The sequence below is a fragment of the Ceratotherium simum genome, chromosome 30 (genome assembly GCF_057802395.1).
Source record: "Ceratotherium simum simum isolate JZ-2026a chromosome 30, ASM5780239v1, whole genome shotgun sequence".
NCBI lineage: Eukaryota > Metazoa > Chordata > Mammalia > Perissodactyla > Rhinocerotidae > Ceratotherium > Ceratotherium simum.
The window spans coordinates 16,224,700-16,252,566 of NC_141929.1; the positions used below are offsets into that span (position 1 = coordinate 16,224,700).

Genomic DNA, 27,867 nt, shown 5'->3' on the forward strand with positions numbered 1-27,867 from the left:
TTTTTAATTTCTAAAATAATATTGTTGTAACTTTGTATTCCTCCTATGTTTAACTTACGTAGATCTCAAAATTAGTAGCCTTCCTTAAGTATTATTTACTCGATGTGTTGTCAGTTTTAGGGCATATTGGCTAAAATAAGATAAATACAATAAAATATTATTGAATGATAAGTAGGCCTGAAGCTTAGCTTTCCTCCATCTCTGCAGCCCAAATCTATTAATTTTGGCAAAGGGCACCAAGACAAATCCATGCTGTTTGAAAAGTTCCATGGGAGTCTTTAAAAATGAAGGTCTTGTCTACTCTTTATGGACATTAAAATGCTTCATCCCAAGGACCCCTTTATAGTAAATTGCAGGCTGTTCTGTTTTATCTGCTTTGACAGGATGAAGGGCTGAGCTGGCCCTAGAGGGATGGGATACAGAGTCTGAGTAGTTCAAACTTGAGATTTCCAATAAACCATCTCCTACAATTAGAAGAAAGGCATGGAGGAGATTCATTTCAGAAGATAGTTTCAATCCATTAAGAATTATTCTATTCCTCCTTACTTATTTCATCACTAAAAATCTAACTAAAATCATGTTCCTCCAATGCTTCACTCCAAACTAGCACTAAAGCTCTTATAATCTTATAATCACCTAATAGAGCATTGGCATATACACGTGTCCTTCTTAGTCACTTGATTCTGACACCTCCTATCTTAATTCTTGATTTCTTACAAATTAAAATCTTTTATGATGCTACTCTTGCCCAGTCATTATTATTCTTTATCCTTAAGTTTACTTATCCAGTATAGGATGAAAACTTCTGTAGCTTTTTTTCTTACCGGAAATATTTGCATATTTCAGTTAGTTAATAAATGCTGGCAGAATACGAGATTTAAGTCTGATTCTTCATCTACAGATTCCTACTACAGGAATCTTGCTAAAACTTCCAAAGACACCACTGAATTCATTAATGCCTTTCTTTTGTCCTTCCATAATTAGGTTTGTCTCTTATTTCTTGGTACTTCCTTAGAATGTAAAATTTTTAAGAATTAACCCTATACCAAAAAATAAAGTTCCCAAAGCCACATAATCACAAGTATCCCTCTATGTAAGCGATTTTATAATACAAAAGTAATGAAAATGGACAGATGGAAAAAGAAATAAAGTCTCTCACATTACCTCTGAAAGTCTTAATAACAAAAATGATAATTTATCAGGAAAGATTTCACCAGTTCAGGGGATGTCCCTCAAAAATATTCTGAAGGCCTATACCACAGTAAACAATAGCTAAAGCTCTAACCAAATGCTGAAAACATCCAGTCTGTCCCCTTCTCAGACAGTTTCTTAACTTTCTGTACCAAAACATCATTCATATTGTATTAATTTATCAAAATGCAGAAGAGAATGCAAGCTTCTCAACAATTAAAATATAAAAGCATAAAAAAGTGATTTAAAGCATAGGCTTTCAAATCAGACAAACCTGGATTTGAATATTGGTTCTACTGGGTACTGACAAGTCCTTGAACAGTCTAAAATTCAATTTATTCTTCTCTAATAATAACAACAATATCAACTTCATAGGGTTGTTGTGATTGAATAAGATCATATATGTAAAATGATCAGCACAGTGCCTGTCATCGAGCAAATAAATATTCAAGTGATAATTATTACTGGAAAGATTTTCCTGGAGGGGGCAACCTATCTGATAATGTAAATATAATATTCACTTTATATGACTTGTTTTATAATAACAAAATAACATTGCATATAGAAGAATAAATACACTAGTTTCTACCTATTGACAATTTAAAAATAACCTAAAGAATAAATATGAAAGGGCTTTCAGTAATGAAAATGAAGTGATTTTACAATTCGATGTAAAATTTGACATACTACCTCTGCTCAAAGTAGAAAACATGGTAGATAAAATATAAATATGGATAACTAAAAATAAAAGACATAAATAGGCATATAAACAAGATATATGCCTCCAGAGACCAGAAAGGAAAGAGAAATGCAAAATAGTGTGCAGTGCTGAGGTAACTTGCCTGCTGGACTCTGGAGAGAAACAGTGGTAGCCAGGAGTTTGGCTCCAGTGTGGTGTATACGACCTTGAGGAGCCAGATACAGGTAATTGAAAGATCATCATAAGGAGGAATGAGCAGAGTCAAATAAAAAGAACAAAACACTCATAAAACCTCTCATTCAAAATAGGCCTGTAAACCAAACTTTGCAGAAAGCTAATCTTAACAAAGGTATCCAACAAAGTCAACAAATCAACAGTCAGAAAACAAATTCATTTCACGTAAAATTAGTTTTATTGAAACAGTCTGAAAAAGAATTTAAAAGAAGTATGTTTGGGATGTTTGAGGGCAGAAATAAAAAAAGAATTTCTAGCAAAAGAAAATAAAAAATTATAAAGTGAAAGAGGCAGAAATAAAATAAGAACAGATAGACATGGAAAAAAATTAGAAGTGAAAATATAGTCACTGAGATTAAAAACTCAATAATATAGATAAACTCTAGACTGAATTTTGTATACAAAACCCTAAGGAATCAAAAAAAGAAAGCTATTAGATCTACTAAGTGAGTTCAGCAAGGTTGCAGAATATGAGACCAATATACAAAAATCAATTGCATCTCGAAGAGAAGTCAAGATGGCGGCGTAAGCAGACTCTGAACTCACCTCCTCCCGTGGACATAGCCAATTTACAACTACTTGTGGAAAAATTACCCTTGAGACAGAACTGAAAACTGGATAAGAGGAACTCCTGCAACAAATGACAATCCTAATTGAGGTGGAAGAGGCAGAAATTCCCTTCTGGAGAGGAAAAACGCCGCCTTCACAAGCCGTCAGCTTCACGGCCGCCCGGGAGCAGCCCACAGGTATGCAGCCTCCCTGGAGGAGCAGGGCCCTGATCTGGGGAGCGCCCCCACTGTGGGCATTTTGTGGACCCAGCACAATCAAGACGAGTGGCATAATATCTGACTTTGCCTGCTACTAAAACATTGGGGAGTACCCCCAGAAAAGCTGGTTCACAAAGAAATTAAAACCGGCTCTTAAAGGGCCCACGCACAAATTCACCTGTTTCAGACAGCAACCTAAAATCACCAGAAAGAAAGGTGCACAGTGCTTTGGTGAAAAGAGACTCACGTGATAGGCCCTGAGTGCATCTCGGTGAGAGGTGAGACCTCTCCAGGGACTGGGACATTGGCAGTGGCCATTGTTGTGGCCTGGTGTGGGCGTGCTGACACAGACGCCATTGGACTTCTCCCTGGGGCCTGCTAGCCCAGGGCTGCCCCACCCACTAGAGCATCGATTTAATCCAGCTTAGCCAGGGCAGGAAGCCCACCCTAGAGACTGGCCCCACCCAACAACAAGCCCTCAGGCAACTTGTGGGCCTGCATAGATTGCTGACTGGATTCTCTGCAGCCTGGCAACTGAGCCAACTTAAGTGGGGCAGGGCTTGCACAAGGAGCGGGTGGAGAGTGTTGGGCGGTGGTGGAGTGTGTGGGGCTCCTGCTGTGGAGAGACTGAGTCCACTTCAGGAGGTCGGGGTGTGCACATGGGGCAGGACTCTGTTGACTGTGTGTGTGGACCTGTGGGTGGCAGGGCTTGTCAGCTACAGAAGACTTGTGCTTCTCAAAGACCCACATAGGGGGTTTGGCCCACCTTCCAAAGACTAAAACAACTGGGTGCTCCCATGCCTGAGGCCAGCCCCACACAGCTGCAATCCTCAGAGACAAGAGACCAAAAGGCTGGAGCCTTATAGCAATTGTAAGCCCCTGAGCCTAACAACCTGCCACGCTGGGGGCCTACTCACTTAAAAGAAATACTGCAACACAAATGTGGTATTAGAACTTGCAGCCAACTATGCTGGGGCTCCCCACACCTGATAAAGAGACTGAAGGGCCCACAACAACTACAAGCAGCTGAGCATTACAACAGCTGGCCAGGAGCATAACTCAGTCTCCCTGGGCGCCTACAGGGAGAGCAAACAGGCCACAACAGAAGGACACACGTAGCCCACATAGGGGTCATCCCTGGAACATTGAGAACTGAGGGAAGCACACTGCAGGCCTCCTAAGACATCACTTATATAAGGTCACCTATCATAGAGCAGGAGACGTAGCTGACCTACCTAATATGTAGACCAAAACAGCATGGTACTGGCACAAAAACAGACACACAGATCAATGGAATAGAATCGAAAGCCCAGAAATAAACCCACACATCTATGGACAGCTAATCTTTGACAAAGGAGCCAAGAACATACAATGGAGAAAAGAAAGTCTCTTCAACAAATGGTGTTGGGAAAACTGGACAGCCACATGCAAAAAAATGAAAGTAGACCCTTACCTTACACCATACACAAAAATTAATGCCAAATGGATTAAAGACTTGAATGTAAGACCTGAAACTATGAAACTTCTAGAAGAAAACATAGGCACTACACTCTTCAACATCAGTCTTAGCAACACATTTGCAAGCACCATGTCTGACCGGGCAAGAGAAACAATAGAAAAAATAAACAAATGGGACTACATCAAACTAAAAAGCTTCTGCACAGCAAAGGAAACCATCAACAAAACAAAAAGACAACCTAACAATTGGGAGAAGATATTTGCAAACCATACATCTGATAAGGGCTTAATCTCCAAAATATATAAAGAACTCATGCATCTCAACAACGAAAAAACTAACAACCCAATTAAAAAATGGGCAAAAGACCTGAACAGACATTTCTCCAAAGAAGATATACAGATGGCCAACAGACACATGAAAAGATGTTCAAAATCATTAACTATCAGGGAAATGCAAATCAAAACTACAGTGAGATATCACCTCAAGCCCGTCAGAATGGCTATAATTAACAAGACAGGAAACAACAAGTGTTGGAGAGGATGTGGAGAGAAGGGAACTCTCATGCACTGCTGGTGGGAGTGCAAACAGGTGCAGCCACTATGGAAAACAGTATGGAGATTCCTCAAAAAATCGAAGATAGAACTACCATATGATCCAGCTATTCCACTGTTGGGTATTTATCCAAAGAACTTGAAAACACCAATGCGTAAAGATACATGCACCCCTGTGTTCATTGCATATCATTCACAATAGCCAAGACTTGGAAGCAACTTAAGTGCCCATCAAGGGACGAATGGATAAAGAAGATGTGGTATATATACACAATGGAATACTACTCAGCCATAAGAAACGATGAAATCCAGCCATTTGTGACAACGTGGATGGAAATTGAGAGTATTATGCAAAGTGAAATAAGTCAGAGGGAGAAGGTCAAATACCGTATGATTTCCTTCATTAACTAGTAGATAATAACAACAATAAACAAACACATAGAGACAGAGATTGGATTGGTGATTACCAGAGGGGAAGGGGGGAGGGAGGAGGGCGAAAGGGATAATTTTGCACATGTGTGTGGTGATGGGTTGTAATTAGTATTTGGGTGGTAAACATGATGTAATCTATGCAGAAATAGAAGTATAATGATGTACACCTGAAATTTATACAATGTTATAAACCAATGTTACTATAATAAACAAAAATTTAAAAAAAATCAATTGCATCTCTATATACTACCAATGTATAGAGAACAATTTGAAAATAAAATTAAGTAAACAATTCAATTTACAATAGCATCAACAAGAATAAAATACTTAGTAATAAATGTAACAATAGAAACACAGACGTACACTAAAAACTACAAACCATTGTTGAAAAAAATTTTAAAAGACCTAAATAAATGGAAAAACATCTAATGGTCATGAGTTGGAGGACTTAAGATGGCAACACTCCCCAAAATGACCTACAGATTCATCACAATCCCTAGCAAAATCACAGGTGTCTTTTTGCAGAAACCGACAAGCTGATCCTAAAATTCATATGGAAATGCAAGGGACCCTGAATAACCAGAACAATCTTGAGAAAGAAGTATAAAATTGTACAACTCACACTTGCTCATTTCAAAACTTACTACAAAGCCACAATAATTAAGACTGTGTGGTAACTGGCATAAGGATAGACATATAGATCAATGAAATAGAACCCCAGAAATAAACCTTTATGTTTATAGTCAATTGATTTTCAACAAGGGTGCCAAAATAATTCAATGGGGGAAAGAATACCCTTTTCAACAAATTTTGCTGTGACAAAGGGCTATTCACATGCAAAAGTATGAAGTAGGCCCCTATCTCACACCATATAAAAAATTAAGTCAAAACAGATCAAAGACCTAAATGTAGGAGCTAAAACTATAAAACTTTTAGAAGAAAACATAAGAGTAAATATTCTTGACCTTGGCTTAAGCAATGATTTCTCAGATATAATAGCAAAAGCACAAACAATAAAAAAAAAGTTTGATAAATTGTACTTCATTGGACACCATCTACAAAGTGAGAGAAAGTAGTTGCAAGTCATATATCTGATAAGGAATATGTATTCAAAATGTGTAACGGACACAAAATTCAACAATCAAAAGACTAAAAACCCAATTTAAAAAATGAGTAAAGGATTTGAATAGAAATTCCTCCAAAGATATAGAAATGCCAATAAGCATGTGAAAAGATGCTCATTAGTCATTAATCATCAAGGAAATACAAACTAAAACCACAATGAGATGCCATTTCATACCCAGTAGGATAATTATAATAAAAAGACAGACAATAACAAGTATCAGCAAGGATGTGAAAAAATTAGAACCCTCATACATTGCTGGTGGGACTGTACAATACAGCAGCCATTTTTGGCAGTTCCTCAAAATGTTAAGCAAAGAATTATCATATGACCCAGCCTAACAACTCCAGAATATACCCAAGAGAAATGAAAATATATATTCACACAAAAACTTGTACATAAATGTTCACAGCAACATTATTCACAATAGCCAGAGAGTGGAAACAACCCAAATGTCCATAAAATCATGAATGGATAAATGAAATGCGGTAATATTATTCAACAAAAGAAAAAAAAGGAATGACATAACTGATATATGCTACAACATGGATGAACCTCAAAAACATTATGGTAAATGAAAAAAGCCAGTTACAAAAGACCACATATTATATGATACCATAAACACAAATGTTCAGAATAGGCAAATCTATAGAGACAGAAAGCAGATTAGTGGTTACATAGAGCTAGGGCATGATCATATGGAAGGAGAAGTAGTAAAGAGTGATGGCCAATGGGTACAAGGTTTCTTTTGGGAGTGATGAAATGAAAATATTCTACAATTAGATTTTGGCGATGATTGTAGAACTCTGTAAATACATTAAAACCCACTGAATTGTATACTTTATATAGGTGAACTTTATGGCATGTAAATTATACCTCAATAAAGTGTTTATAAAATGGCTGAAGATGGGGCTGACATGTAAACTGGTGCAACCACTTTGAAGAACAATTTGGCAACATCTAATAAAGTTAAATATACACATACACCCAGCAATTCCACTCTTAGGTATATGACCAGGCGAAAAATCTTACACATGAGCCCAAGAAGACAGGCCCAAGAACATTCACTGTAGCATCTTTTTTTTTTTTTTTTTATGAGGAAGATTCGCCCTGAGCTAACATCTGTGCCCATCTTCCTCTATTTTGTATGTGGGACGCTGCCACAGCATGGCTTGATGAGCAGTGTGTAGGTCCACACCCGGGATTTGAACCTGCAAACACCAGGCCACCAAAGCAGAGCTTGCGAAGTTAACCACTGTGCCACTGAGCTGGCCCCCGTTGTAGCACTGTTTTTAATAGTTGAAAAAAGTGAAACTATCCAAGTGTTTATGAAGAGATGAATGGGTAAATAAATTGGGGTATATTCTTAAATGGAATACCATATAAAATGTATCAAATGAAAATAAACCTCAAAAATAGGATGTTGAGGAAAAAAGCAAATTGCAGAATGAGAAACATAGTGTGATACCATTTATAGCTCAAAAACATGCTACACCACATCACATACCACTTTTGGATACATAAATATATAATAATAATGTAAAAAATTCTTCAAAATAAAACCCACTAACTTCAAGCTATGAACTGCTTCTGAGAAGGAAGGTAATGGGATTTGGGAAGACATGAATTGCATCTATAACGTACCATTATTATTATTTAAAAATTCTGCAGCAACGATGACAAAATGATAAGAATTTATTAACCTGTATAATAGGCATATGGGTATTGCGTATATCAGTCTCTGTCTTTTTTTCAGTATGTTTAAAATATATTTTAGGGGTAGCCCCAAGGCCTAGTGGTTAAGTTCAGCGTGCTCTGCTTCAGTGGACCAGGTTTGGCTCCCGGGCGTGGAACTACACCACCTGTCCACAGTCATGCTCTGGCAGTGACCCACATACAAAATAGAGGAAGACTGGCAAAAGATGTTAGCTCAGGGCAAATCTTCCTCAGGAAAAAAAAAATGTATATATATTATATACATTTAACACACATACACAAGATGGCGTGATCCAATAAATTTAGTTTCCCCAAACAGTAAAGCTCCTCAAAAGGATTTTTCTGTTCTTTGCTCAATATATCAAAGGCAAGCATTATTTACTTGAGCCAGCATTAAAGTACTTCTAAAAGTCAAAGGATTCATTTAGTCAAAATGTTAAATTTTTTAAAAAGGTGAAATTACTACACATGAATTCAAACACTCTAAAAATCAGATGCTCTCTGGCCTTCCCACTAAGTGTCACCTGACAAGGTCATTGTTTCCAGAATATAATAATTATTTAGGAATGAAAGAGAACATTTCATGGGGTATTGTCCCTACTGTTTTCTCAGTAGAAATCACAGAAATGACAACTGTAATTAAATCTTCTTAAAAAATTACCAATGAGTTTAAGTCAGGATGAAAATTATTTCTAACCTGATGAACTTTCACACTGCACTGCACTAAAAGAAATTCTTCTAATTTTCTTTTATATCAGCAATGCATATGACAGCTAAATAAATAGGAAGTCTTCACTTTCGACCTTTCAGAGCTATTCAAAAGAAGTAATTCTGTTTGCCATTATTCCACTTACCAAAGATACAAATGAAGCAAGTATAATATTTAACGCTAAGTCATCTCTTATCCAAAAGAGCTGAATGCTTTAAGAAAAACATTGCTACATGTAAATGGAATCATACAATATATGGCTTTTTGTGATTGGCTTCTTTCAGTTAGCACAATGCTTTCAAGATTCATCCACATTATATGTATAACTACTTCATTCCTTTTTATGGTCAAATAATGTTTCATTGTATGGATATATCACAGTTTATTTTTCCATTCATCAGTTGATGGACCTTTTGGTTATCTCCAGTTTTTTTAAACAAAATATTTTATTGGATGTGTTAAGTAATATAATTCTCCAATATTTTATCTTAGAATTTCAAAGCACTTGACAATTGATACTCATACTGGCATTACTACCATGTATTTATAGTTGTTGTAAATGAAGGAGAAAACTCTATTCTGATTTTCAGTGGTAAAACTCAAAAAGAATTTGGGGGGGCCGGCCCTGTGGCTTAGCAGTTAAGTGTGCGCGCTCCGCTACTGGTGGCCCAGGTATGGCTCCCAGGCGCGCACTGACACACCGCTTGTCCGGCCACGCTGAGGCGGCGTCCCACATACAGCAATTAGCAGGATGTGCAACTACAACATACAACTATCTACCGGGTCTTTGGGGAGAAAAAGGGAAAAAAAGGAGGAGGATTGGTAATAGATGTTAGCTCAGGGCCAGTCGTCCTCACAAAAAAAATAATAAAAAAATAAATAAATAAATAAAAGAATTCGGAATTACTGAGACTATATTTACTGGCTAAGTTATCCCTAAAACTGAAACAGAAGCATTTCCCAGGTATTTCATCTTTCATAATGCTACTGAAGAGATTTTTAAGAGGTTCAGAATCTGTTCCAGTACAGAAATAGGGCCAAACAGCTTCTGTAAAAGAATCATTAAAAGTATAGAGAAGAGACCTATTTATTCATATTATGAAAGGAAACCTCACCCAACTCATAGTCCAGAAAAAACACCAATATTACTGGGCCTTACTATTGGCAGAAGCTGAGTTTCTTTAGGACTCAATGCAATATAGCTGCTCTCAACATAATGCCCAATTGCCCAGAATCCACCCAGAAATAATGGCTGATTCCACCAGTTCCTAGGAAGACAGTTTTAATACATTCCCAATGTTCATTTAAGCTTATTTTCCACTTCTACCTCCCAGTATATTTTCATTTTCTGACACTATAAAAAATGCTTTTATGAACATGGCATTCAAGCTTTTATGTGGACATGTTTCCATTTCTCTCGGGTATATTCCTAGTAGAATTGCTGGGTCATATGATAATTTTGTGTAACATTTTATGAAGCTTTTTTCCAAAGTGGCTGTGCCATTTACATTCCCACTAATAACATATGTGGGTTCCAATTACTCCACATCCTTATCAACACTTGTTATTGTCTGTCTTTTTTATTTTAGCCTTTATAGTAGGAATGAAGTGGTATCTCAATGAAAGGAAATTTGGATTTCCCTAATCAGTAATAATATCAAGTATCTTTTCAGGGCTCGCTGACCATCCATATATCCTCTTTTGAAAAACTTCAAATCCTTTGCAGATTTTTAAATGGGGTGGTTTGGTACTTTTTACTGTCGTGATGTAAGAGAGCTTTTTTTTTTAGTATTCCTAATATAAGTCCCTTATGAGGTACGTGATTTGCAAATAATTTCTTCCATTCTGTGGGTTGTCTTTCCACTTTCTTGACAGAGTCCTTTAAAGCACAAAAGTTTTTAATTTGATGAAATCCATTTTATCTATTTTTTCCTTGGTCACTGTGGTTTTGTGACTAAGAGACCACTGCCTAACCCAAGGTCATCAATATTTACTCCTATGTTTTCTCTAAGAGTTCTACCTCTTACATTTAGGCATCCAATCTACTTTGAATTATTTTTTATGTATGGTTTGAAGTAGGGGTCAAATTTTGTTCTTTTCCATGCGGATGTCTAGTTCTCCTAGCACAATTTGTTGAATATACTATTCTTTCCCCCACTGAATTGTCTTGTCACTGTCAAAAGTCAATTGACCACAAATGCCAGAGTTTGTTTCTGGGACTTCAATTCTATTCTATTCATCTATATGTGTACTCATCTATATGTCAGTACTACTTGATTACTGTAGCTTTGTAGTAAGTTTTGAAATTGGGCCCACATTGTGGGAACAAGTGTATAGAAATACAATTTATTTTTGTATATTTCTTTTATCCCACAACCTTGATGAACTTATTTAACAATCTAATAGTTTTTTTGTGGATTCTTTAGGGTTTTCTATATACAAGATCACATCACCTGCAAAGAGAGTTTTATTTCTTTTTTTCCCCAAACTGGATGCCTTTTATTTCTTTTCCTTGCTTAAACTTGCTAGAATTTCCAGTACAATGTTAAACAGAAGTGCTGAGAGTGGACAACCTTGTCTTGTTCCTGATTTTAGGTGGAAAGTATTTAGTCTTTCACCATTAAGTATGATGTTAGCTGTGGGTTTTTCACAGATGCTTTTTATCAGTTAAGAGATTTCCTTTCTATTTCTAGTTCATTAAGTGTTTTTATCATGAAAAGATGTTGAATTTTGTCAAAAGCTTATTCTGCATCTATTGAAATGATCAAATGTTTTTGTCCTTTGTTTTTCTATTAATTTGATATATTACATTCATTGATTTTCAAATGTTAATCCAAACTTGCATTCCTGGGATAAAATCCCAGTTGGTCATACCACACAATTTTTTAAAATATGTTGCTGGATTTCGTTTGCTAGTATTTTGTTGAAGATTTTGACATCTACATTTCTGAGGGATATTGGTCAATATTATTTTTTCTTAGGTTTGTCTTTGTCTAGTTTTGGTATCAGGGCAACTACTGGCCTGAGAGAATGAGTTGGGAAGTGTTCTCTCCTCAGGTATTTTTTGTAATAAGCATTTGTGAAGGATTGGTGTTAATTGTTCCTTAAACATTTGGTACAATTTACCAGTTAAGCTACCTGTGCCTGGGCTTGTGGGAAGTTTTTAAATTTCTAATGCAATTTCTTTACTGATTATACAGGTCTATTGAGATTTTTCATTTCTTTCAGTAGTTTTTGTCTTTCTAGGAATTTTTCCATTTCATCTTCATTGTCTAATATGTTGGTATACAATTGCTTATAGTGTTACCTTAGACTACCTTTTCATTTCTGTATGTTCATTAGTGTTGTTCCCTCTTTCATTCATGATTTTAGTAATTTAAGTCTTTCCTTTTTTCTTGTTAGTCCAGCTAAACTTATGTTAATTTTGTTGATCTTTTTGAAGAACCAAATTTTGGGTTTGTTGATTATCTCTCTTGTTTTCCTATTCTGTATTTTTATTTATTTCTGCTCTAATATTTATTATTAATTTTCTTTTGCATCACTATGTTTAGTTTGTTCTTCTTATCACTTAAGATTAAGTTATTGATTTCAGCTCTCTCTTTTTTAATATAGGCATTATACCTATAAATTTCCATGTCAGCACTGCTTTAGCTGCATCTCATGAATTTTTCTATGTTTTATTTTCATTTTCATTCATCTCAAAGTATTTTCGAATTTTCTTTATTTTTTTCTTTGATTCACTGGTTACTTAAGAGTGTTTTGTTTATTTTTCATGTATTTCTGGATTTCTCAAATTTCCTTCACTTGTTTCTAATTTCATTCCAATGTGTCAGAAAACATACTTTGTATGATTTCAATCATTTAAATTTATTGAGATTTGTTTTATGGCCTAATATATGGTCTACTCTGGAGAATATTCCATGAATACTTGAGAAGAATGTATATTCAGCTGTTGTTGGGTAGAGTGTTTTATAGATGTCTGTTAGTTCTTGTTAGTTGGTAGTGTCATTAGGTCTTCCATTTCCCTGTTGATCTTCTTCCTAGTTCTATCAATTACTGAGTTGGGTATAAAGTCTATTATTTTTGAATTGTATCTTTCTCTCTTCAGTTCTGTCAGTTGTTGCTTTGTATATTTTGGGGTCTGTTACTAGTATATTTATGTTTATAACTTTTGCATCTTCTCAATGGATTGACATTTTATTATAAATTGACCTGCTTTTACTCTAGTAACAATTTTTGTCTGAAAGTCTACTTTGTCTGTTATTAGTATAGCCACTTCAGCTCTATTTTGGCTACTATTTCCATAGTATATATTTTTCCATCCTTTATTTTTAACCTGTTTGTGTGTCTTTGAATCAAAAATATGTCTTCTGTAGATGTCATATGGTGAGATTATGCTTTTTTATCCATTTGCAAATCTCTGTTGATTGGAGTGTTTAATCTACTCATGTTTAATGTAATTACTAACAACAGAGGCTTTATGTGTGCTATTTGTTTATTTGCTTTGTATAGGTCTTGGAACTCTTTTGTTCCTTTATTCTTTTGTTACTGTCTTCACTTCCTGCTGATACAGAGCATCAGATCCAAACAGAGATGAGATCTTAAGCCCTGCTCAGGTATTTCTGGGACCTACAAAAAGTCTGCACATGCTTGTGGCTTTCTAGATTTCCAGGAGTATGTTCAAGATTTTCAAAGCCTCTTATAGACATCTCATTCCCTAGATTTTCCATTTATGCATTTTGGTCAGACTTTTGTTGGCCCCAACTTGCGTCACTGTCTTGGGCAGCTGTGATATTAAAGAATTGCTTCTAATTGTTTTCAACAAATGCCCCAGTGATAGAGATTTCCTCACTGAGTAAACTCTGAGTCAGGTCAAGCCCTGTGAATAGGACTTTTCCAGGAAACTGTCAAATAGGTCAAACAGTGACAATTCTCTGGGGATGGGGCTTCTTGGAGAGCTCCAAACTCATTCTGCCTCTTCCAGTAGCTGTTAGGCTGCTGGTTCTCATAGCTACTATGGTTCTGAGGGTGTTGGTTTTCAAGGCCAGAGCTTGGTAGAGGATTATAAGAATAAAGTAAGTTAAAACACAACAAAGCTTGTTGTTCATATTGAGATTCAGCCATTTTTCTTGATTAAGTGCCCCTCAGATTGCTGGAAGACTTTGGTTAAATTCCAAAGCTCTCAAAAAGTTGTTTTTGACTATTTTTGCCAGAGTTTTTATTGATATAATGGAGGAGCAAATTTTTGGAGGGCCTTACTCTGCCTTTCCAAAAGTGCCTTACATTATTCATCTTAAATGTATTAATTCATGTTTATTTACACTTTAATGCATGTTCTTTGCAATACAGAAGGATAATGAAATTCATGTCTGATACTGTGCATTTATCATTTCACACTGCATACAAACATGCTCACTGAGTGCATTATGCATTTAAAAAGAAATTCGTTTTTAAAGGCTTTATGTTTTGCATATGTCTTTAGTGGATTGTTATATAGGTTGTACTTTTTCCATTTAAAATAATGTGCTATTTGTCAACTTTATCTCAATAAAGCTGGAAAAAACTAAAAATAAATAAAATAATGCAAGGTAGTCTCCTATTATCCAAAAATTTGTTATTCAATATGCTTTGAGGAATGAAACCAGGAAGTGCAAGGTGCTATGGGCACAAAAATTCAAGGCACCTCCCCAGCCATGGTGGTGATGGGAAGAAAGCCCATGGATGGTGGCAGGCAGTCAGGGAAAACTTTGTAGTAGAGGTGGTTTGCAAGCCATCTTGAAGTATGTATAAAAGTTAGTCAAGTAAATAAGACCTAGAGTGGGACTGCGGGCCTCCTGAGAATCAAGTATTCCTGGTAGAGCAAATAGTACGAAGAAGTAAAAGAGTATGGTCTATTTGGGACACTAAGTGTTGTTTTTGTATTGTTACAGTAGTAAATGGTGGTAGTGAGGTGTGGTTTAAGTTGCCATATATACATCATAGTTAAAACTGTTAGAATGGATGATATTATCCAGGGTGAGTATAAGGAGTAACAACAGATAAAGGCCTACATCTCAACCCTTGTTTTATATTTTAAGAAATAATAACTTCAGAGTAACCCTTAGATTCTGAAAAGCAATGAAAATTGAAAATCTGAACAATCCATTAAAAATTCTTTTTGTACTGAGACAATGTAATCTAGTTTATGATTTTATAGGTCTAAGTTGAAATATTCATTAGTAATCACTGAAAAGTTTGGAGCAGTGACAAACTTACACCTCTCTGCATTGTCTTCTGAGAACAGCTGCACATGTTGCCACAAGTTTGTGCCATACTGCAATGCTTTTTACAATAGCAATAACTATTTCATAATATCTTTTAACTGCGTACCTAAAGGTACCATATAGACAACAACTCATTAATCCTCACTATGCTGCTCAGAAAATAAGTCCAACTATGAGGTAGATGGAATATAGGAAAATTTTAGCTTCTTTCTCATTTTTAAAAAAACTATCAGAATTTATACGAAATCCCATTACATACTTATTACATAATCCTCATATGATAGTTACCTTAGTTCCTTTTTTTCCCCTCCATTTTTGCCTACTTGTCTATAGAAGGAAAACTTTTAGCTACCCATCACAATTTCTATCCATGTTTTCTGTATTCCTTCGTTATCTCTAAAACACGTACACACATGCACATGCACACACTCTATCCACCCACTCCAAGAACATACATCACTTCAAGGTAAATCATATAAAGAGAACTAGGAGAAACATCTGATTCATGTTGGCAATCATTTTATAAATTAGGATTGTTCTTCTTTTCTTTCTGGTTAAGATAATCATGAGAAAAGGTTATGAAATATAGAGAGTTATGCTGAAGGAAAAGGTCCTTCTCCAGCCCTCTTCTTTGCTATAGTAAATGTGACTAACCACCACCATAGTTGCATTGGCTTGCCCTTTTTTTCCCCATCCAAAATACTCAACATATTGCTGATTAGGCAGGGTAGCAGTGAATACTAGTGACAATAATAGTAGTTCCATCAGTGGCCACTTCTGTATTTTGAATATAAAATGGTTCATAACTATTGGAGAATAAGAAAATACAATAGTTGTGGCTGCAAAAGCAGTCAACTTGTCATCTTCCTGAACTTCATGTGAATCTATTTGAACACTTCTACACTGTAAGACAAGTATGAACCAGCTGAAAATCTAATTTACAATAACATTCTCCTTTCTATTCCTCTCTATGCTATTCTATTATTATATTAAACCCAATATTCTGCTATTCTTCCTGTTTCTGGCTTTCATTCTCTACTCCTAAAGTGGTAAAGTATAAAATACTATAATAGTAGACCTGAGGAAATTTAGTAATAAGGCAGGTATAGGTTTAACCTAGAATAAACGGTTTTCATAAATTATTTCTGTCTATATCTGACAGGTCTGATCTAGGCATGGTTAACTCAAGTCTCTATCAACTCATCCTGGAGCTGAAGAGCAACTCCGATTTGTTTTTTGTCCCCATGTCTATTAAGTTATTTGACTCCATATTTTTTCATGATCTCAGGGAACGCTCAGGAACATTCCACTACTAATGAATCTAGAAATGTATTTTAAAGTTAAGGGAGAAAAGGATTATAACTCAACTCAACAAGTACTTCCTGAATATAATGTTCAATACTGTGCTAAGTATAAATACAGTTATTCATAAAGCAACAGCTACGTTTAAATGTATGTTATGCGTCACTAGTTTTACATTTCATTAAATCCTCACAACAATCCAATGAGGTTTACATGTTCATCCCCAATTGGCAGGTAAATAAAATGAAATTACACAATTATTAAGTGGTGGTGGTAAATTTGAACCCAGAGCTATCCAACTCCAAAGCCTGCATCCTCAAAGACTATATCAAATTTTCTTCCTAATGGGGTATTCACTGGCAATACAATGTATTTGTGATTTCAGGTGTATTCAGGTCTAAGTTTTTAAATTATTTAAAAGGCAATATACTTACATGATTCAAAAGTCAACACTGGGCCAAGAAGAAGTGAAAATTTGGTAATACTAAGCATAGCCAGTACGCAGGTCTTGATTTCAAGCATTAAAAGAAACCAGGACTCCTTGGAGAAATGGCTTATTGAAGGACTGAGGGAAGGAATGTATAAGATGAGCTTGGAATGTCTTGTTCTATCAGAAAACAAGGAAGTGATAAAAAAAATACTGAAAGAGACACAAGAGCCAGCCTGAAGAGGCTGGCTACATTTGGGACAGTATAAGCATTGAAATAATGAGAAATCCATGAATCCCTATTGATATAAATTTATTTTTAAATGGGAAAGAAGGAAAAGCTTTTCTTTAGAGTAGAACTAACAATAGTAAACACAGAAGGAATAATAGAGTTAGAATATCACTATCTGGCAAATAGATAGTAATAACAGATTTAGGCAAAAATCATCAATAAATGTTAGTGGGTGAAAGTTTGATGAGGAATAAGATTATCTCTGTGGTCTCAAATTATCTCCTCACAAAATTCTTATTAATTACAAGGGAGAAAAAAGTAACTTTACAATGGAAAAACCTGACTACTACCACCTAAACCAAATGATTAAAGTTAATATCAACAGTAATGGGACAAAAAGACATCAAATGCCTCCAAATACGATACACTGAGAAAGACACAACATCACCTCGGTGATATCCTTGCCAAAAACTCATAACCTGAATCTAATCATGAGGAAACATCAGACAAACCCAAATTGAGGGATATTCTTCAAAATATCTAGCCTATATTCCTTAAAAAATGTCAAATTCATGAAAGACAAAGACTGACAGAGAAATGATTCCAGATTAAAGGAGACTAAGAGATATGACAATAAATGCAGTGTGTGATCCTGGATTGGATCCTGATCGAGAAAAAATTTATTTATTTTATTTTCTATAAAGGTTATTACAGGGAATAATAGGTACAATATGAACCAGGTTTGTAGATTAAATAATAGTATTATATCATGTTAATTTCTCCTGTGATTATGTACCAGAACACTCTTAGGAAATCCAAACTGAGGTATTTGGGGAAAAAGAGGCATTATGTCTTCAACTTACTCTTAAATGGTTCAGAAAAAAAATTTATATATACACAAATACATGCACATAATTCATACATATGGAGGGAAGACAGAATGATAAAAAGCAAATGTGGTAAAATATTACCAATTTGGGTACCTGGGTGAACAGCATATGGAAGTTCTTTGTATTATTTTTGCAGCTCTACTCTGAGATTAAATTTCCAAATGAAAATTTATCAATACTTTGTACTACAAAGCCCCACAATAAACTTCGACTCTGTAAGTAGAGAAGCAAACAGGGCAGCTGAAATATAAAGTAATGTTTACAAAAATACACTCTAACTAGATATTCTTTAAATTTCCTTTAGATATAAGAAATTATAATGATTTTGGTGTGATAATGATTTTTAAAAAATAGTTCTTATATGTTAGAGATACATACTAAAATATTTATGGATATTTACAGATGAAATGATATGTCTGAGATTGACTTTAAAATAACCTGGTGAAGGGGTATGGGCATCGGGTTATAGATGAAATAAGATGGGTCATCTATATTGATAATTGTTGAAGCTGGGTGATGAATATGAAGGTTCATCATTCTCTCTCTCTACTTTTATATAATGTCCATAATAAAAAGTTTTAAACAGTCAATCCTACATAAAAAAATATAACAGAGAAATCTCACTTCCACTCCTGGCATTTCCACCATATTTCTTGTCAACTCACCCCTTCTGGGTAACCATTTTATTAGTTTATTATCTGTCCAGTTTTTTTACAAAAATACAAGGAAATAGAAATATATATTCCTATTTCTCCACTCTTTCTACAAAAAAGTAACATACAATATACATTATTCTATACTTTGTCCCTTCTCCTCCCCCTGCCAGCTTCATATATCATGGCGGTCTCTCCATACCTGTACACAGAGCTTTCTTTTTGTGTGGGTGTGTATGTTCCACTGTTTATTCAACCAATCACTTATTACTGGACCTTTGAGTTATTTCCAATCTTGTACTCTTCCAACAATGCTACAATAAATAACCTTGTATATTTTGCCATTTTGTACCTATGCAGACTTACCTGTAGGATGGATTACCAGAAGGGAAACTGCTGGATCAAAGGATATGTTTGGTAGATTTTACCAGATTCTTCTTCCTCTCACACTGAGGCATGAGAGTGCCTGTTTCCCCCAGTCTTGCCAACTGAAAGGGTTATCAAACTTTGGTTTTTTGTCCACCTGATGGGTAAGAAATTGTGTCTCAGTACAGTTTTCACTTGTATTTTTCTTGTTATGGGCAATATAACTGCTATTTCTGCTACCTCCCATGTCAGAGGATGAGGAATCTTTCCTGATTTATAAGTTTCCACTTATGCCTTTGACTCGGTTTCCTCCTACTGCATCGAGGAACTTACTTCAATTACTCTCTATTCTTCCAGTATCTTTAATATTCCTCTCACTGTTTCCTTTCTTTCTAAGCTCAAATATTTATCTTTTCTTTATTTTTTGGCTAGACATTACATGTAAACAATATGGTATAAAGGGCAGACCATGAAAAGTAAGTCTCCTTTATATGCTGAACCTGAACACCATCCACCCCCAGAGTGAAACATTGTCAGTTTCTTATGTATTCTTCAATCACATTCTGTACATATGGAAACACATATTTATATTCAACGTTATAGATACATTCAAATGGCAACAAACTGTTTAGATAAGGTAATATTAGCTGCTGCAACAACTAAACCCTGAAATCTCAATGATTTAACTCAATGAAAGGTTAGTTTGCATACACATGACAGGCCACTGTTCAGTGGGCAGTCTTCCATGCATGCTTCAGGAGCCCAAGTGCTGCCACAGCCCAGGCTTCAGAGTCTTCACTTCAGTGGCAAATGGGGAAAAGTGAGAGAGAAGAGAAGACATAACTGCTTCTTAACCTTCTTGCCAAAAAGTCACCAGATCACTCTGCATATATTCCATTGGAAGCAAGTCACATGGTACTTTTAGATGCAAGGGAGGCTGGGAAATTTGGTCCCTGGCTTGGCACTTAACTCAACTTTACTCTATGGAGGGGTAGCATAAATTTTTGGAGACTAGCTGTCTCTTAAACATATATTCTCCACACTGTTTTATTCCATGGTGTGTGGGGTTTTTTGCTTAATTTATCTTAGAGATGTTTCCAATAGTTCACATAGGGCTGACCCATTTCAAAACTTTTTTAACAGCTGCATAGTACAGGCATTTCTACCTGAACTAAGCAGTCACATCTTTCATCTACACAGCATGACTGAATAAATACAGGTATTTCTGCTACATCATTTCTGAAACACCTGAGTTTTTGCAAAATCAGCTGCTGAGAAAAATATTGTTGGGGAAAAAAATATATTGTTGAAGAAAGGGAACTTGCAGATTTGGAAACTAAGCCAGCTCCCCCTCTCCTAGTCCTTTTGGTCTTGGAGATCAGTCTTGCAACTTATAGTAGCAGATTTCATCCCATCTTGCAGCCTACTGAAGTGGGTATTATCCCCCCTTCCAGCTCTCCTGCCTCTTCCTCCCCACACATATCCCCTCCTCTTGCTCCAGCTGAGGGCTTAGCAGAGCCTGAGGGTTTTCTCCTAAGCCACTCTGCCCTTGTACACAGTAGGCTGGAAGGGCAGGGGAATTAAAAAAAGAAAAACACAAACAAAAACAAAAAATCAACCAGTAAAAGCTCTCAACCAATGACTAATGGGAGTCGGTGTGAATCTACCCCATATTTGAGTAGGATAACTCTTAATCATCTATATTCCACTGTTACCCAGAATTTATGCACAGGACTCCTAACTTGATACTGCATCCTTTATTGACTACCTTCTTGTTCTTATATTTCCCTACTTCTCCGCCAGTGTTTCTTGGGATCGCCTCCAAAATAAAGTACTCAAATCCTTGTCTCAGGGTCTTTTCTGGGGAACCCAAACTAAGACATTCCTCTTCCCAGCTTCCAACCTGTAGGCCCCTCAGCAGTCAGAGCTGGTTGGAGGCTACCAGGCGCTGTTCAAGCTGTAGTCATTATCAATGAGCTAGGTAGCACAGTACAAGAAAGCACTGGAAGCCACTGTTCCTTGGTGCAAGGCATCCACATGCTAGGAAAATCATAGGAATCACCATGGCTTCTGTGTTATAATGATAACACTTCCCTACTTATGAATTATACACAGAATTATACCAGAGTTTCTTTAAATAGTCCTCTCTTGGTAGACATTTATCTTGTTTCCACTCTTGGTATTTATAGACAATGTTGCCAGGACTTCTCTTGTACACAAAACCTTTCACATGTGGGTATGTCTATCCTTGGGATAAATTCCTAAAAGTAGGATTATTTGGTCAGGAAGCACATGTATTGTAATTTCAAGAACTACTAACAAATTGCTTTCTTGAAGTTTTACCAACTTTGACTCCCATTTAGAAATATATGAGAGAGCTTCTTCCTTCTCACCACTTGACAACACTATCAATATTTTTACCTTTGCCTATCTGATGGGTGAAAAATGGTAGCTCAATGTAGTTTTAATTCCAAATTTACTTCTAAGTAAAACTGAGCATCTGTTCAGGATTTTAGGAGTAACTATATTTCCTTTTTGATCATCTGTTTATGTTCTATCAGATTGTTGGTATTTCTCTTACTGATTTGTAAGCGCCCCTTATATATTAAGGTTATCTTTTATCTGCAATGTAGAATGCAACCATGTTTCCCCAGTTTATAGTTGGCCTTTTTACTCTGCTTATGGTGTTTTTTTTGACTGTGGAATTTTTTCTTTTATTTTTATATAGTCAAATTAATTAATCTTTTCCATTACGACTTTTGAGGTTTGTGATCTAATTAGAAAGGATTTCTCACTCTGTCACAAAAACAATAATTTTCTCAGGGTTTTTTCTAGTACTTTTATGTTTTTATTTTTCAAGATTAAATCTTTGATCCATCTGAAATTTTTGTTGTAAGATGTGAGGTAAGAATCCAACATTTTATGTGTATACAAATGGCTAACCAGTTGTTACATCACAGTTGTTACATTATTGAATAATCCACTTTTCTCACACTAATTCAAAATATCATCCTTATTATATGCTAAATTTCCATATGTATTTGAGACTATTTCTACTTCTATTCAGTCAATTAATCTCCTTGTCTATTAATGTATTCTTACCACACTATTTAAATCAACATAGCTTTACATTATGTTTTAACATCTGAGTGGGACAGTCTCTCCTCATCATGCTACTATTAAAGAATTTTCCTGATTATTCTTTTTTTTTTTTTTTTTTTTGGTGAGGAAGATCAGCCCTGAGCTAACATCCATGCTAATCCCCCTCTTTTTGCTGAGGAAGACCGGCTCTGAGCTAACATCTATTGCCAATCCTCCTCCTTTTTTTTCCCCAAAGCCCCAGTAGATAGCTGTATGTCATAGTTGCACATCCTTCCAATTGCTGTATGTGGGACGTGGCCTCAGCATGGCCGGAGAAGCGGTGTGTCGGTGCGCACCCGGGGTCTGAACCCAGGGTGCCAGTAGTGGAGTGCGCGCACTTAACCGCTAAGCCACGGGGCCGGCCCCTGATTATTCTTACTTGTTTATTTTTTTCATATAAACAACATTACTGTTCATAAAAAGAATTCTACTTCCCTCCTCTTCATACTAAAACTTTAATCTATTAAAAGCCTGATTTCGCTGTCATTAAACAGAAAAGTAATCAAGAATCTGTTAATTGCTAAATCCAGTAGCCACCAAATGTCTGTCTCTAGTTTGGAGTACCTAAAAAGTACTTGGCATATGGTAGCTGTGAAATACTTAATTGAATGAATGAATGAACGAATGAATAAATGAATAAGTACTAATGCTAAATTTCCAAATTTCTGCTAAAAATTTTGGCTCGGATGCCATCAAAACATCAACATATAAAATGCCTGTATATGCAGAGGAAATGGTTGCCCTGAATCCTAGATTGGTCAAACCATACCAGGAACACCAAGATTTATCCTGGGTACCACATTTTCAGGAGAGGTGGTGACAAATTAGAGTGACTCCAAAGAAGGGAACTAGGAAGACGAATGGTACAAGACCCAGATCATAAGAGGAAATGTTGGAGTAACTTAGAATGTTTAGTCATCAGAAGATACGATTAAGAAAAGACATAAAGGTCCTCAAATAATATGTGAAGAGCTTTCTGGCCTGGTGCGGTGAGGGTAAAGTTGGGAAGAGGGAAGAGGATTTGGCACTGTTCAGTTACTTCACAGAACAGAAGCAGAACTGATGGTAAAGTTATAGAGAAACAAATTTCAAGAGGAATTTCATAACAATTAGAATTGTACCAACAATGAAATAATAGGCAGATTCTAAAAGTAGTGGGTTCCCTCTCACCAATCTCTTTGAACTTCGATTTTCTCATCTGTAAAATATGGATAATTACTATGTACCTATAATAAACAGTTATTTATGAATATTAAAAAGGATGACCTATATTACCACTCCATATAGTGCCTGGTACATAACAGACATTCAAATAATATTAGTCCTCTTAGAACTAGATGGTCATCTTTGAGAATAAGTTAATTTCATCTTTGAGACAGAAGCAAATTATTCCCAACTCTAAGTTTTTTGTCTCAAACTGAACTTATTATATTTTACTCTAAACTATCCATCCTATTGCTGTGTTCTTACAGGCTCCACACCTCAGTCCTTTTTATTTTCTCTCTTTTCCTCATTCTCCAACCTCAGTCAGTCATCAAGTATCCCCCATTCCTATCAGTCACCTGGTTCTTCTTTTATATTCTTTCAAAGCTTCTTTTCTGTTTCTGCATCATTATCATAATTCAGGCTACTGATGGTCCAAATCTGACCTGTAGCAACACTTTCTGAATAAGTCTCCCAGTCTGTGATCCATTCTATTCATTCTAACCACTTTGTCATATCAAACTTCCTAAAGTATCATTTCCCTTCTCAAAATCTGATGCTTTCAATGTTGACAGAAAGAAGCACAAAACACTTTAAACAAGGAAGAACCTTCTATAATATAATCCTTCCCTAACTCCTTAGTGTTATTTTCACTACTCTCTCTCCTATAAATCCTTTTCTTCATTTAAATGCCTTGTGCTTTTGGTACATACATGCTGAATCTGATACTACTGAATGATCCCCTTCCTTTGTGTATACCTATACTTCAAGGTCTAGCTCAAGTAGCATCTCCTCCCAGGGCTTTGACCATTACAGAAGGAAGAGATCTCAACCCACTCTGAGCACATGTGACACTAACAGTCTAAATCACTCTCTTAGAATTTTCTTCATTGTTTGGTAGTCATGTGTATGGTCTACCCACAATACTGCATTTTAAGATCCTACAGCAGTGTTGTTAAATAGAACTTTCTACAATGATGGAAATGTTCCATATCTGTGCTGTCCAATACAATAGCCGCTAGCCACATGTGGCTATTGAGCATCTAAAATGCGGCTAGTGGCTAGGGGCCGGCCCGGTGATGCAAGCGGTTAAGTGTGCGCGCTCCGCTGTTGTGGCCCAGGGTTCGCCGGTTCGGATCCTGGGTGCACACCAACGCACGGCTTGGCAAGCCATGCTGTGGCGGCGTCCCATATCAAGTGGAGGAAGATGGGCACGGATATTAGCCCAGGGCCAGTCTTCCTCAGCAAAAAAAAGGGGAGGATTGGCAGATGTAAGCACAGGGCTGATCTTCCTCACACACACAAAAAATAAAATAAAATGTGGCTAGTGGCTAGATTAGACAGTGTGGTCTTGAATGACAATAAATTAGTCATTTCTCAATAAATATTCTAAGATCAGAAAACTATGTTTCAGGTCCTATTTAAACACTTTATATATATTATTTCATTTGTACTTTTCTATTATTATCATTCTGTTTCTCAAATAAGTAATAAACTGAGTCCCAGAAAGGTTAAATAACTTACACAAAGTACTAATTCTTTGGGATTAACAATAATGATGCTTATCCACAGAATATTGTAGTGAGAATATTAGAAAATATAGGAAGGAGCTGAGTAAACCATAAAACAGTATCTTAAGATAGTTATTTTACTTTCTTTTGGTCTCTCTTACAATGCCCAGCACATCACCTTGTACATAGTAATTATATCTGAATCAATTGAAAATTTTCCATGGTTTACAAGTAGTCTTCTACCCTTATACATAATGTTTTCCTAAAAATTTGAGTGCAAGTTAAATGTGCAAAAATGGAATCATAAAAATAAAATGTGGTAATATCTATACAATGGAATATTATTCAGGAACAAAAAGGAATGAAGTATTGATTTATGCTACAACATGGATGAATCTCAAAAACATTATACGTGAAAGAAGTCAGTCACAAAAGACCAAATTATATGATTCCTTTTATATAAAATGTCCAGAATAGAAAAATCTATAGAGACAAAAAGTAGCTTAGAGGTTTCCTAGGCCTGGGAGGGTTAGAGGGAAATGGGGAGTGACTGCTAATGGATATGAGGTTTTCTGGGGTGGGGGATGAAAATGTCCTAAGATTGACTGTGGTGACAGTTGCATGCTCTGTGAATATAAGCAAAACTACTGAATGGTACACTTTAAAATGGGTGAACTGCATGGTATGTAAATTATATCTCTATAATTCTGTTTAAAAAAGTGGAATCACAGTTTTATGTTTCTATAAACAAGTGTTCTATTCCTAAGAGCTACATATAGATTATGAAAAATCTAGAATATACCTCTACTTTTAGGCATAATCTTTGACAAAAATGTTTCCAATATATTTAAGAGTAAAGTAAAATAAAATTATGGTTTTCAAAATTGTTTTTTCAGGAGTGGACAAAAGAAATCTTTTTTAGAAGCCCAATAAAGCAAAAATAATCTGGAGTTGCCCTGGTTGAAGCAGAGTGGAGATTCAGACCCTTCCCACTCAGACTCCTGCCCTTCCTTCAATACTGGCATCTAAAGAACCTCTACAGGTGTTGGGAAAGAAGAAGTTGGAAGTTGCAGCAAAAAGCAACACAAATAATCGAATAAATACAAAGAAGTAAAAACTCTAAAAGTTGAACTGTTTGCTACCTGGCAGGCTACCATGTAATAATAGCTCAGAATTGTTTTATGTTAGTAATATACAAACATATGAATTCTATTTCAGTAAGTTTGAATTCTGCTTCTGTGATTAGATTTAAGGCACGTTGTTTAAAGTGTAAATTGTTCTAAAGTCAAGATTTACCTCTAATTTATGTGGGTTTTTTATTTCTTAGCTACTTGGAATAGGGACTTTTGAATTTTGTTTATAACAACAACAAAAAACTTAAAAACAGATGTCCTGCTTCTGTAATATTAGATGAGCTGCTTTCCTGGCACAGTACTACTTATTCAATCAATAAGAAAAAAAGGACAATTTTCAACTCACTTGTACTTATGTAACTTATGTAACTCACTTCTACTTGGATGGCTTGTTACCTAAAATTTATATTATATTATTACATTATATATGACATACTATACTATACTATGTTTTAATTATATCAAAATCAGAACTGATCATTTATTTCCCTCAAAAAATATTTTTAATATATTTAATGGTAAAGTGGAATACAATTGTGGTTTTCAAAATTGTTTCTCAGGGGTGGACAAAAGAAATCATTTTTGGAAACCAAATAAAGCAAAATAATCTCAACTTCCTCATTTCCACTTAACAACTCTAAATCATCAGACTGATATCTACCTTTAAATTCAGATTAGTAGTCTCTCTTTACACTCGTAGCTCATGACCGAGGCATGATCGTTCTCCCCTTAGAAATGGCTTTTGGATCTTCTCCTTCTCTTCTTTTTCCACAGCAACCAATTTCTCTTGAATCAAGTCTGCTTCTCCCACCTTTTCTATTTACTGCTATTAGAATAGCTCTCATGTGCTATTTCTATTATGTTACTTCCCTGTTCAAAAGCTTACAATTGTTCTCGATAATTCAAACTCCTCTCAGTCTCTATGTGACAGTTAATTTTATGTGTCAACTTGACTGGGCCACAGGGTACCCAGATATTTGGTCAAACATTATTCTAAGTGTTTCTATGAGGTGTTTTTGGATGAGATTAACATTTAAATCAGTAGACAGAGTAAAGTAGATTACCCTCTGCTTTATGTGGGTGAGCCTCATCCAATCAGTTGAAGGTCTGAACAGAACAAAAGGAAGATCTTCCCACAAGTAAGAGAGAATTCTCCAGCCTGACGGCCTTGAACTGTAATATCAGCTCTTTCTGCCTGATAGCCTTTGAATTGGAATACCAGCCTCCATAATCACAACAAAAAGATAGATAGGTAGACAGATAGATAGACAGACAGACAGACAGACAGACAGATAGATAGATAATCTCTCCATCCTATTGGTTCTGTTTCTCTGGAGAACCTAGTACACTCTGCCTACTCCAACTCTGTAGTCCCATTTCACCAGCTCATTTCTTACAGACCTCAACAGATCCTCCATTCCACTGAATCAAATCTATTTGTCACCTCCTACATAGTTTGCACAATTCCATCTAAATGCTTTTATTAAATAATTGATATGCATCTGCACCACCTGTATTTGCTTCTCACATAGTTCTCTCTAGCTAGGCTATTAAGCACTTCAAGACAGGAGCCTCTATTTTCTTTACTTCTTTCTACAGAGATAATAATAAGGACTAATAATGTGAAATACTGTGTGTGTGTGTACATATATACATATATACATATATGTATATATGTACACACACATATACCTTAAAACATAAATATATGGATATATATAAAATTTACCTCTTAAAAAAACTTACCTCTGGTACATAATTTGTTTTTGTTTTTGCTTAGAAGAATCACACTTTGGGTTAAAACTGATTGTCTTGAAAAGTATTCTTCTTCCACATTCATTTCACTCAGCTGGGACACAGAACA

The 27,867-nt window shown here is 35.7% G+C and overlaps 1 long non-coding RNA gene across 2 annotated transcripts in view; it reads right to left on the bottom strand.

Moving 5' to 3' along the window:
• Nucleotides 1–27,867, bottom strand: part of LOC147913107 (uncharacterized) — a 191,050-nt gene that overhangs the window by 86,744 nt on the left and 76,439 nt on the right. The window contains exons 4-5 of one of the 2 annotated variants that reach the window (XR_015549145.1): nt 27,750–27,852; nt 19,016–19,172 (exon numbers count right to left, since the gene is read on the bottom strand). The exons of the other annotated variant lie outside the window; for it this stretch is intronic. This is a non-coding gene — a long non-coding RNA (uncharacterized LOC147913107). The remainder of the gene's footprint in view (nt 1–19,015; nt 19,173–27,749; nt 27,853–27,867) is intronic. 2 annotated transcript variants of the gene reach the window in all.